Below are 14,167 nucleotides of genomic sequence, written 5' to 3' on the forward strand. Positions count from 1 at the left end.
TTCTGTGGTGTGCTGCTTTCTACTCTGTTTGATAAGCACTGAAATTATTCATTCTTTTCACAACTGTGCATGGATACAACCCATTGGTCCGTCTTCAAACTATTTTTGACTTGGCAGGTAACTAAAAAAGAACAGGCAAACAATCATCCACTGTGGCTAGGGAGATTTAGACTAGATATCAGGAAAGAATCTCCATGAGCATCAAGATCACCACTGATATAGGCCACCCAGAATATCTGCAGAGCCTCCATGCTTGGAGGCTAACAAAATCTAATTGGACAAAATCATGGCTGACATTATCCACAGCTGGTGATAACTGTGCTTTGAGGATGACATTGAACTAGAGACTTTCAAGTGTCTCTAATAAGCAACATTTCTATGACTTTGGTGAAAAGTTTTAGAAACAGACAGAATGGAAATGCTTCCAGGTTTAGGAATTTTATTAGCTCTTTTCATAAACAGTTTTTCCCTCCTGCCAAAACAGACACTTCTAGAATAAAATTATCTTGCCAGGGGAGGAAGGCAATTTTAACAAAAAGAATTTCCAGCAACACATTTCAGTCTGCACTTTTTTTTAATGTTCTAAAAAAATAATTACTGACTTTCAATATGATGGGCTCTTTTAACAAGACCTACATTTGGGACAAACTACCAGACCGTTAGCAGTGCTATTAATTTATTTTGCATTTCTCCCTGCCAGGTCACTGTATATCTTCTCCTCCATTTCCCATTAAAACTGCAGTAAATTGAAGAGGCACAATGCTTCTTATCTGACAAAAACCCTGATCTATATACCTCTATGTTATTATTTTCAGCCTGGGTTCCTAAGAAACGAGGCTTACAGATGCACATCCCTCTACTCCCTTAACAACTTTCACTTTCATCAGCCAGTTTCAACTAATTTGGCAGAGAAACAAAGGATTGGAGGAAATTCAGTCCCTATAATCTCTGTGAAAGCTAGCACCAGCACAGCAGAGGAAAGGAACAGAACTCATCATGGTAAAAGCTGTCCTGCCTCTTACACATTGATAGCCTTGAACCAGACACATGAGGAACTGGCTCTTAGCCAACGTGTTCAGCATGAAAGAAGAATACAGAGAATGTAAGCAAACAAATAATTGCTGCAAAGGAAAGGTATAGGAAACAGGTTATATACATCTGACAGCACATTTCTTTATTTCTACATCAGTTAAATCCCTCAAAGATAGATAAAACAAGGAAAAACTTCTTTACTTTGACGGTGACAGAGCACTGGAACAGGCTGTTCAGAGGCTTGTGGAGTCTCCTCCTCTGGAGATATTCAAAACCTGTCTGGATGCTTTCCCACATAACCTACTGTAGGGAACCTGCATTAGAGTGGGGGAACTAGATGACCTTCAGAGGTCCCTTCAACCCCTACAATTCTGTGTAATCTGGACAAACATGAGTCACATGCAGATGATAAGGGAGACAGGAGAAGTACTTGAAAAAAAATAACAGTTTACCAAGACAAGCTCCAGAAGAAAAGCACCCTCCCTTTTCACCTGCTCACTCCCATTTTAATCTCTTACCTTTTATCTTCCATCACACCTACTTATTGCTTTATGTCTAAAATGAGATCCTCATCCTGTTATCCACAAATGACTGCCTAGAAACTCAGGCTACTAACATACAAACCCCAGCAAGCAGAAGACATCTTAGTGACACCATAGAAACAAATAGCACCACAGAGAAATGGAGGCCATGGAGGAGTGACCCATGGAGGTGCCTGGTACCCGAGGTGCACAAGGGCTGGCCCTGCAGATATCTGAGCTGAGACCACAGCCCCTGACTCCTTGCAGCTCCAGGCCCAACTCAGCTCTGAGTCCTTGTGTGACTCTAGCTCCATCTCCAAGCATTGCATCCCTCACATAGCTCCCTACTAGCCCTGCCACACAGTAGCAAGCTGCCTCCAGATCCTAAGGCCCCTGCAGGTGTGCTGCCCACTGACACCAAGCCCGCCATGACCCCCATGACAACAGCCCCACAACAAAGTGGGAACTGACACAAATACACATCCCCTTCAAACAGCCTCATGGTGACTCCTGCCCTACCCAGAGATCCTGAGGAGAGCTGTTAATGACAGCGGCAGTGCATACAGAACACCATGATTCCCTTCTGTTCCGTCATCCCTGTTAGCTCTCAGCAACCTGACCTAGATGTCTCCTCAGTCCCACAAAACATATCAACACCAGTATCATCCAGCCAGGAGATGCCAGCCTGCAGGGTACCTCTTTGAAGAGAAGGCCAATGTGCACAGTGCCAACTGCATATAGCAGAGCAGCAGCAGTCACATACGTTTCGCAAAGCCAATTAGGGCTTTGTAAGTGCTAAAATTTCAATCTCCTCCCTCCCAGGAATGCTAATTGGCATCAACCAGGGAACTGCACTCCCAGATCCAGACCACATCACTGCCATCCCTCAGTCCTCCGAATGAGTCTCTGAACTCCCTACTTAACAAATAAATAAAAAATTAAGAGGGAAAAGAGTAAAGGAAGAGAAAAGGGATGTGAGCATGAAAGCACGCAAGACCTTTTCTAAATAACTGCTCTCCTGATGAAAGATAGCAGTGAAGTCAGTGAAAAGTTTCAGTGCCAACAAAGTAGAGACCTTCCATATGACGTGGGAATTGCATCTACCTTCAGCTTTCAGACTCCCTTGATCTATGAAGCAGCTGGACAGTTACAGAAAGTTGCTTATATCTTTTTCCAAGCCTCATCTTTTCTTGGCACACTCATCCTTTGCTTGCCAGAGGAAATTCAGATTAAAAGACCAAAGAATATTCCTCACTGAATATTTTGACATCTGGTAGTTTTAGAGGCAGACCTGAAGATATAAGGCATAGAAACTTGGAAGAGAAAATAAGAAATCTTGTGGTATTTTCCTCCATCCTTTGCCACTAGTTGAGGCGATCTTGGGAAAAAAAAAAATCACAAAAGTCTGAAGAGACACACTCCCCCCTCTCCCCCCCATAATCCCAAGAATTAGAATCAAGCCTACTTTTATAGATTAATAAAATCAGCAATATACAATTACTCTAGTATTAAACAGATTTACTTGTCAGAAGTTACTCATTTTGACTTTTTTCCCCCAACTTTGAGGAAAGGTCACAAATCTCCAAATGTCCAGGAAACAAAATTTAATTGAGAATTTTAATTTCCTCATTTGAAAACTAAAATGTAATCGATGTCCCCAAAAGAATCTGATAAAAATTAAAACAAGTGACAAAAAGAAAAATCAAAGTTTTCCACCCCCAGAGAGCTGACACCTTCCTTGTTTTTTTGTTTCATTCAGAAATCTCAGTGAAATCCACATCATCTCAGAGTACTGTATGTTCTCCTGTACTAATGTATGAAAAACTGTATTTCATCATACATTTTTTTTATATATAGCTCTAACAATTATCCTGCAATCAGAAGTACTCCTTGACCCATCAAGACATGCTCATTGCAGCTTATACCATTAGAATCCAAATATTGCTATATCTTGATCTCCTAGTAAAATTAGGATACAGCCCCCAATATTTAATATTTCTAAGCTAATATTTGTATTTGACACCATATTGCAGCATACACACACACACCAGTTTGTTATGCAATAGCTTAGACATCATCACATAAATATCCTGTTTCCAGAATACAGACAGGCTTGCCTATAGGAACCTTTCCCACTTTTGTGGATTTGTATCAGCTCCTGCTCATCTTTACACCTCTCCCTAGTTTCAGCAGACTCCTTGTGTTATTTGCTCTGATTCAAACATCAGTAATAGATCTCAAAGGTATACACGCAAAACAAACAAGTCACTGGGCAGAAAATTAGTTATTCCTGCCTCAGGTTCAATATTCTCTTTTCCCCTTCACAACGTTATTTGAATAACCTAATTCAAGACCATGATTTCAGTTATGTTTACTCTTTCAGAAAATATATTTCTTTGCTGTTTTTGCTGCTTTCATTTGTTATTTAGCCTGCAAAGGTTAGTTCATGTTTAAGATTGTTCGTTTTTATTTTCATTTTTTTCCTTTTTCTGTGGCTGTCACTATATAGTACTGAGGAACCTAATGAACAGAGACATGCAAATTATGTTGTTCTAAATGTCAGAATATGGCTGTGAAGAAAGAGTAATGAAATGAAAAGTAGTCTCTACCCTTTTTTTTTTTTCTTTATTTCCTCCTTTGTTGCTTTTCGTTCTTGTTTTTTTCTTTCTCTTTTCGCTGAGATTGTTTTTCTCCCCCTTTCCTTATCACTTACCAATCAATACAACCTAACAAGAAAACTAGAGCCACAATAAAAGGAAGCTAAAATCCAGTCTTATGCCAGCTTTACTTTGAATATGGTTCCTTCTTCCAACTGCAGAGAAATGCAAGACTATTCTGTTCTTCATTAAGAACAGCATTTGAAGTAGGATTTTCTGCCATAACAGGCACGGAAATAGAAAGAGAAATCTTCATTTTCTGTGCTAACAGCCAAGAGCAGAAAAGATTTGATCGTGGGTTTATCGCATCCCCAGTGATCATACTAACCATGGTATAGCCCTAAGAATGTTTGCTTTTTTGAACTCTTTATGGAAAGTGAAAAAGCCCCAGGAGATAACAGGACAGAAGGCACGGTGTTTTAGTACACTCACCTGAGAAATGACTGACTGACAGGAGAGATACTTCAACTTGGATTGCCCTTTCCCAAAGGAAACCATTTCCCCACATCTATTCTAGAAAGAACAAGATACTGTAGGAATGTAAATGGAACCCGCCTTAATTCAAAACAGCATTTTCAAAAAAAATCCACTTTGTTAATAATTCCTGAACTGTGATTGCTTTTTAGACTCAGGACATGAAGGCCTATCTGCAGGTTTAAGATGGAAATCAGTAGTTGGACTAAAAATACCACTCTGTGAAGATACTCATGACAGATATTTGCATGGTAAGCATAGCTAAATGTTTCCCAGACCTAGTTTGGTTCAGCTGGTCCACACAATCTTACCCCATCCTACCTTGCGCTACTGAGCCACATTTAGTATTAGGTTAAATATTCATTTAGACCTTGTTTCCAGCTTCTACACAAATAAACCTAGTAAGGCTATCACAGAATATTGGCCAAAGCTCATCCTTAACTGCAGTACTAGTTCCAACCATAACACAAGGATTACATTTAAGTAGACTTTTCTCCCTGCTGAAGTAGCTGGCCAGGATGGCACTGAAAGACTCACACTGGTGATCATGTTCATAACAGAAAGGAATCGATAGCTGTTGTCTGTGGCCACATAATTCAGCTGTTGCTTCTGTTGTGAGTCCAGAAAGTAAGCCAGCCCGCAGTGAGCTGGCTCCTGCCCCAGCTGCGCAGAATGCTAATAGCACACAAGGTGTATAATGCTTTGCAATATTCACAACTGCAAATTTACTCCTGGGAACAGTATGTGAACACGATGGTAAAAAAGTGGCTGCACTCAAGCTAGGCTAAAGATGGATGCAGAGTAAAACAATCATGGTGTTTGAAGTCTGATCATCATTATTAAAGACCCACAGTGCAAAATGATCTGTCTGACATTGCAACTCAATCTAATTTATACCAACAGAGCCTCTCTAATCTTAGATACATTTTTTCAGCTGTATTTTCATCACCATCCCCAGGTTCTCTCTCCAAACGCTTTCCATTTTACACAGCACAACAGGATACTAAATGAAAACAAGCAACTTCTACAGCTCCATGCTGATGGAGATTTTTCAAACAGAAGAACGCAATCAAATTTTTAACAACATTCACATTATAGCTTCTCAGTCTGATTCTTATAGTATTACCTCTAGACTGACCTAAAACCATGCCAGACAGATTGAATCCCGTTGGAGCAATTTCTGATTTCAAAATCACAACAGTTTGGGAAGAGAAACAAACAGACAGACATGAGCAAGACAGTTTAAGTACACCTCAATGTGCAGTGATCCATGAATTCCTTATTAAAATCTAGAGATCCTTTCCATCACCTACTTAGCAGGAATGTGAATGTGAAATAACAAAGAAGCACTAAATTAAGTTTCCACAAGCTTGCTGGTCTGCTATAATTAAGCACGAAGCTACAACACTTGAAGCTTTCTTATGCACTATGCATTAATAACCCATGTTTCTCTGGCTAGGCTTCAGTGTATGAGAGGATGCAGCATTTAGTCCAAATAATTGTACAGTTCCCATCTTTTCCCCTCTTCCTCTCTACCTTCTCACTACAACGTACAACGTTCCAATAGATAAGACAGACAGGAAGGCACCAAAACACAGTAATATTCTCAATGAGTTCTTCAGTGCAGAATCTATGTAAGGAAGTGTTTTCAAAGAAATTCACAAGCAAGTCTAAATAATTCATGACTAAGAATTTTACAGGCTGCTCATGAATAAAAAAAGAAACTCTAGAGAACTCATTATCTAGGGTAAATTACTGGTACAAATCTTGTCCTTCATATTATTGTTATTTAGCAATTTTATACTAGTCAGCAAGTATCAAGGTCTCTAACAACTAGGCCAGTGCCAAGAACTATGAAAACGTGAACAGTGATTTGCTTTCCACATGAGTTGCAGATGATCAGGCAAAGAAAGGCAGGGAAAGCATAAGGGCAGAGAAGGAAAACCATGCATTTCCACACCTGGACTGCTGACTCCTGGCTTCACAGCAATCTTTATTATAAAGAATTTGTAAAGTAGAAATCCACTTTTTCTGCATACCTCAATGGACATAAAAATGTTGCCCACAATCTCACCTGTGACAGGAGATGATAGCAGAATTGTATAGAGAAAGAATTAAAATTAGCCTTGCTGAGGATAATGTGTCCCCCCCTATTAACCCTCTGCAATGAGCAAATTACACTCTTCCTAATTCAAAAACTATCGCAGCCAGTGTGTCTAATAATAAAAGGATAAGATAAAGCAGTATCAGTATAGATGATCAAATATGTGGAATGACTTTAAAAAAAACAACATTAAAAATGCCTCAAACTGAATCTGAGGACAAAACAGTGAAGGAGATATGAAAGACATCTATAAAGTCATGAATGTCCTGAACTGATTTTCCTCTTATTTAATGCACAAGATGTAGGAAAGCAGGTTCAGAAGTTATGTATAAATAAGTTTGGAAACGCCTTCCTTTGTATGCTCCAGATATCTCAGTTCCAAGCAAGACAGGAGTTCAGGGAACAGATGTGTACTGAGGTCAGCTTAATACATAAGTTAATATATTAACACAATGTTTGTGCAAGTCTTACACCCTTCCCAGGCACACAGTTTCAGCCGGTGTTGGAGAAGGAATATGGCTAAATAGTACAAGTCTTTTGTTCTTATTGCTAACACAGGTAGCTTTAGCCTTAATAAATTTCTCTAAATCTGTACTTCTTCACATTTTTTACGTCTCTAAGAGCCACCTGTAGGCAAGATATTCACTTAGCAACCATGGATAAGGATATTTCTTTTATTTGTGTTGTACAATTGAATCTACAGAACAAGATCATCAAATACCCCAAGTAAGGAAGGGATCCACAAAAGACTTCCTCAAATACAAACCATGTCTGAGAGTACTGTCCAAATGCTTCTTGAACTCCAGCAACTCAATGCCATGCCCACCAGCTTCTGCTGAATAACCTTTTCCTAATACCCAGACTGAATATCCCTTGATGCAGCTTCATGCTGTTCCCTCAGCAGACTCTATTTCACTCAGCTTACAGGATGTCCCTGGCATACTGACAGCTTTTAGAGGAGACAGTACGAGTTACAACAAAGAGAAGCAAAGTGAGGAATGTGTCCCAGATCTTTTTAAAGACAGCCCCAGTCCTCATGCTTGTCAACTAGATGAACTAGAAATTTGTTACAGTCTAAAAATAATTAGAATACTACTACCACATTAGTAAAGAGTAAGAGAAATCATGTTTCTGTAGTAAATAAAAACACAGAGTTCAAGACATTGAATTGCTGCTTCTCCTTGCTCTGGAAGTGACCAAACATATGCCTACGACGTTCCAAAAAACATCTTAACCATTAACAAGCTGAATAATTAGAGATACAGATTTCATTCTGTGTTTTAAAGTTTCCTCACCCCCATCTCCAACATTTAAATCTGTTTTGACAAACTTCCCTTTCATTCAATTAGACTCAGTTTCACAGAAATATTTCTGAGCATCTCCTCATGTGATTAATAAACTAAAGCGACAAAATTAAAAAGGAATTACTCAGGTTCCAAAGCAAATGCAATAATAGATTTTCTTTCAGTTGCAGGGGGAGGCAGAGAAGAGAGGAAGGAGGACAAAAAACAAAGGAAAGGAACTGCTTGCCATTTTGAAATGTTTTAATGCAAAGACGGATAGTTAAAAAAGAGACAAAAGTTACTATGAAGAGAATCAATTACAGGCTGTAATTGCATTGATGTTTAAAAGCCATTAGCATGAGAGTTCTGTTCATGTTTCAAGAGGGAGATGCAGTCTTCTGTTTATTCATTTCACTGAATACCTACATAGGCCTTTGGGGGATTGTTTCAGAATTAAGACCAGAGTAGGGTGAAGCCCTGTGCCACTTGGAAGGAAATGTCTTCTCTTACACTCTATTGCATCTGCTGTCAATCAACAGCTCTTGCTTAAACATGCAGCTGCTGCTAGTGTTTTAGAGTGGACACCCAATGAAGATGAAAGGTTCAACTGCAGAAAAGCACTTTGCTGTCCTGCTTCTGGACCAGTATTGAAACACTGAGAGCCTTTCAGGAGGCCAATGGACTAACATTTTAAGTGCTGACAAGCACATTTCTGAAGCAAAAACGGAAAGCCTGCATCTATAAATGAAAACTTCCTTCTCAAGAGTTTCTTAAACACTTGATCTTACATGCAAACTAGGGCTCGAGTGTACCCACTGGCAGTTACAAGACAACACAAAGCACTCACAGAAACAGAAGTGTGTAAGAAAAGACTTTATGGAAACATACCACCATTAGGATCCTTCTTTCCCAGTTTTATTTACGGTGGTGTCTTCCTGGTTAAGACATAGATGTTTCTGAACAATGCAGAAATTCTTATGAGCTCCAAATACACGCAGTATTTCTCCAAAATACTAATCCAGACCCCCCACTTGAATATAATTCACCAAACTCTATCCGAGGAAAGAATGAAAAGGAAAAATTTCAGAAATGGTGAGATCAGAGAGAAAGGCTGAAACTGGAGGTCTTTCATTGGGAAGGAACTGTCCTGGTACAGACTAGGGGTTGTAGGGAAAGGACAAAAAAATAGGATTAATGAATGCTTATTTTGGAGTTCACTGCATCATACAAAAGTGAAACGTTAGCATGTAATGAATAATTTAATGCTTTATTGTTGTTTAAAGAAATCACTTTCAAGCAATGTGTATTCAAGTAATAAATCACTGCCTAGCACTCTGCCACAAGCAAAAGATACTACTTGACAGAATTACTGAATGATGTTGCATGACCACGAGGCAGCCATATAGAGATAAGGATGATATTCTTGAATAACTAACTGCTTCCTCTTACCCCAAGGAAGGAACAAGTAAAACTTTTATCCTGGGGCAACAGAGGTGGTGAAACTCAGGACATGCATTTTATCTTTAGGTCCCAAAAGTGCCCTGAAATTTATCCCAAAATTATGTCCATTCATTTATCACTCTTAACATCTATTATGTAGGTTGGCTCACTTATATATACACATATCAAGCATATAGAGCTTAAAAGTTTGTTATGGAAGGCACAGAGTGAATACTTCTTGCCAGGATTTCATCAGCCTAATTTAGTGCACTTGGTTTTCCATTGAAAACTGAAATATACCCAGCTTTCACTCACTAATTACAGTCAAGTGGGAAAATTATAACAACATATGACTTTTTAACATCTATGAATAGAATCATCATTTGCTAGAGAATACAGTAGGCAGAGTGTAAGGGCAAATAACTTCAACTAGTTGTGTTTCTTTAGTACATCAAAGAAAATCAGATTATGCCCAAAACTCCAAAGGATTGAACCCAGTCAAAGTGACATTTCAGCCATTATCCAGTATATTTTTGAGTATGTGATTTGTCTGATTACATAAGAGAAGTTTCAGCTCCTTGCATTCTTTCACCCACTTCAGCTGCAACAAAATATGTCAACAGCAGCTGTTTGTAATAAGCTGGAAGGCATCTCGAGACCAATTGTAATGCAAAGGTCATATTTTCTGAGCTGTTTACAGACAGTAATTTGTTAGGTTGTAATGTCACATGTTGTCAATAATTCAAGGTGGGAAACTGTAACAGTTAATAGGTCTTCACTTTTCCACTTTATCTCTTTTTTTCTCCCAAAGAGCTGTTAAACTGTGTCTCAGCATACTCCTCGAACCTCAGACACCAAGGTTTCATTTGTTTACGGAACTTAAAGAACTTCAGATGGTAAGATGTAAGCAATCCTTTAACAAGCACTTAGGGATGATAACAGATATAAAGCACACAATTCAGACTCAGTATATAAATGCCTGTTAAAAGTCTATTCTCACCAGGGCTCTATATTCTATAGAGCAAGTTGATGCAGTCAGAATGAAAACTGCTGTATTTCAGCAAAAAGACGACTCAGAAACAACTTGTTCAAATGAGACATTCTAAATTAGACCCTTCAACCCCCAGCTCTTTTAGCAAACAAAACCATTATTAGAACTTCAATTATGGGCTGTTCTTTTTTTTGTATTCTGACAGGAAGACACATCTACCTGATTAATGGCATTCCCTTCTTATAAAATTGTCAGCTCATTTTCTTTCTGCTGATCTTACAGCAGAACCATGCACACAAAGCTGAAGTGTAAAGCAGGACTGGCTAGAAGATAAAAACGTGGGACAGAAAGCCTGCTGCAGATCCTCCAGGTCAAAAGAGCAAATCAGCTGTACAAGCAGGAATTTGTATTAAGCCATATCACACATCTGAGAAAGGTATCCAATATTTACCTCCACAGCAATCAAAGCACTTTTGGCTCTCATTACTGTATCCTTCACAGGGAGCCTAACAGAAGGCAGTGATTCCAACAACATAATGATTATAACTGAGACATATTAATACCAAATATCTGCAGGGATATTAAGGATTAGGCCTGAGGAACTTTCAGCAAACCAAATGTAACCAAAAATGGTAGCCTTCTCACATTAAAATTTTTTTTTTATGCCAGTCTCATGTTTCTCTTACTTTTTTTTTTTATACACACTATATTGGGGAGACAGCAGGGAAAATTAAGGTCTGTAAAAAGTAGGGGTTTCCCCTTAAGGAATGAAGGATAGAAAGAGCTCCCTGAACAAGGCAAGGAAGAATGACAAGGATAAGAGAAGGAAGATAAAGGAAAAAAGAATAAGTGAAAGACAAACAATCAAGACTTCAAAACTTTGTATTTACAAGACATTCTGATCTGGGAGTTCTTAACTGTCAAGAAAGGAACTTAATAGAGGGGGGAAAAAAAAAGGCACACATCTCTTGCAGGGGGCTTCTCTCTTAATTTTAAGGACTAGAATGGCAGCTTGCACTTCATCTCATCTTTCCCCTGGCACACATTTCATCAAGCAGATATCTAACTCAGAAGGAGAGGGAAGAAAAAGCATACTGCAAGCCAATGTACAATAATTAAAATCTTATTAACCCAGTAAGATGTATGACTAAGATCCCATTATCTGAAGGATAACAAACCTAAGCTGCCTTCTGCCAATATCTTCACATCTCTGGCAGAAAGTGAAGTGTAGTCCCAAGGGACTGATGACCTTGGTCTCTATTTCTCTTCATCCTCTTCATTTAACATTAAGAATGTGGTGGAAGATATTCTCACATTACTATATATATACCCACACATATACATACACACACACTACTTAAAATTTCAGGGAATTCATGGGGTCTTTTTGACATGAAAAGCCAAGACAGTTCTTGACTTCCTCAGTAGTAGAAGCAAAAATCAAGAACAAATGCTGCTGGGTAGAAAATTTACTACCTGAACTACAGCACCCAAATCCCAGATTTATTTACTTTTGGGCAACCAGTTAGTGCTGTCTTCCAGGTGCAACAGTGCTGATTTATTTATTTATGGAATCAGATGTCCTTTTGTACTTGGACATGATGAGAAACAGCACTGATTATTCCCATTACTGAGTTTGTTCCTAAAAACATAAAAGCTCCCTTGTCGATTCCTTTAGCCATGCTCTGAACCAAACCTCTGGATCTCTTGTTAAACAAAAACAAACATGCAGGTACAGTGAAGATTCCCTTTGAGGATACTGCCTTTAACCTGCAACTAGCCTACACATCCTGATCTTCTTATTTGTTTTGCCATAGCCTTATTATTTATTATTTGCCTTATTATTTGCCTTAAGGTTGTTAAAAATAGAAATTCTAACATTAACTGCCACTTCCAAAATTCTTATGTATTTTAATTCCTATTAGGGTTTATCAACAAAATAGACCACCTTGCCTGAACTGTGAAGCACTTATAAATGGCTGGTTCCTCTCGACACACTGCAGAGAAGTGTATTGCTTCATCAACTGAACTAATATAGCAGTGAATGCTGGAGAAAATAACTTAGAACTCCTCTGAGAATTTCAGAATTGTTGGGTGTCCCGCCATAGGATGCTAGCAGTGTATGATCTCCTTTCTACAAATCCAAAAGTACTGATACTTAGTTCTAGGGACAAGACTCCTACCTTAAAGTCTGATAGAGAATACAAACACTTGAAGCTCTGGCAAGTCACAGAGAATCTGGAAAAATTAGAGCATTGGTTTTGAGATATCTTAGTAGTTTGAAAATCATTTCTCTACCCTCAGACAGTCCTTTTGTACTAACAGTATAATTCAGTGCATGGCAAACCTTCAGTCAGTTAAGTATCTCTCTCCCACTTACACTATATTTCTTATTTTCCAGCTTTGCATTCCCAAATATCTACTTAGTGAGATTCTACTCAATCTCACTAAACTTCATCTTACAGTATACGAATCCAACCTTGACCTCATTTAGGACAGGACTTTAGAGAGATGAATTTTGAACCAAAGTTAGATATTGTTTTCATTCTTGTCCTACTTACAAACTACTACCTCCACCCTTCCCCACCCCATTCAAAAAGCCACTAGAAAAATGTCATGGATTTGCATGTTATAGCAGAGAATCCTTCTGAACCATTTCCAGCAGAAGCTTTCAGCCCTGTCACCAGCTCACTGCCCTATCTACTAAACTAATTTGACTTGCACTTAGTGTCAGCCATTTATCAAGACACACACACAGAGCTAAGCTTCATATTACATTCCCTCTGACTACTGTTTCACATTTGACACATGAACCTCCAGGGAATCACATACCATTTTCCTACCACCTCGTGCTTGCTCAACACCAGCTCTCAGGGAGAATGGTATTTCTATATTTTTGCCTTTGAGCTAAGTAAAACTGAATAAATAGATCTAAAAGAAGAAAATTAGTCTTACCATGTCACCTATCACCTTTATTCTCTGCTGCATTTTCCATAAAGCTCAGTAAGGGAAGTACCTTATTAACTTTCTCCCTTGCCTTGCTGTTAATCAAGTAGTCAGTGTTATGCTATAAGCAACATCAGCAATTTATATTCTCTTGATGATTAAAGAGGTAGGAGATAGAAACTGGTCCATATACTACAAGTTTCCAAGAGAGCAGTGGTAATTACCACTGCTAGGGTGGTAGGAACTGCAAGGGCCAGGTCTTAAGCCAACAGAAAGCAAAAGAACATCACAAATTACTGTTACCAATTTCCTTCATTTAAAGATTTACCTCACCAAGAAAGAAACACAACTGAGAAAGCCCAAGTGAAAAGGATGACATACCCACTGGCTGCACTCTTCCACCCCACAAACTGCACTAAGCTCAAGAGACTTGAAAGAAATTCAGCAACAGCAAGCTCAGCTCTCCAAAGGCTTTCACTCTTCTTCCCCAGAGCAGTAAAATCTTGATACATACATTTGAAAGCTACCCATCCAACAGAAATAAAGTACTCCTACAAACACTGAACTTGAAAAAATGAAATTCTCCTGGAAGAAAATAGAGAGAGAGACTACCTCCTAATTTGGAAAGGAGGCTGATGCTATTACAACACACAGAACACATCTCTGACAGGGGGAGGTGAGTGGGGAAAGCAATACTACAAGCACCTATGCTGTAAGGA

The 14,167-nt window shown here is 38.8% G+C and overlaps 1 protein-coding gene across 2 annotated transcripts in view; it reads right to left on the reverse strand.

The window, feature by feature from the left end:
• LOC100544091 (VPS10 domain-containing receptor SorCS1) overlaps positions 1-14,167 on the reverse strand; it is a 255,333-nt gene that overhangs the window by 185,420 nt on the left and 55,746 nt on the right. The gene's annotated exons all lie outside the window — the stretch shown is intronic.

The sequence above is a fragment of the Meleagris gallopavo genome, chromosome 8 (assembly GCF_000146605.3).
Source record: "Meleagris gallopavo isolate NT-WF06-2002-E0010 breed Aviagen turkey brand Nicholas breeding stock chromosome 8, Turkey_5.1, whole genome shotgun sequence".
Classification (NCBI taxonomy): domain Eukaryota; kingdom Metazoa; phylum Chordata; class Aves; order Galliformes; family Phasianidae; genus Meleagris; species Meleagris gallopavo.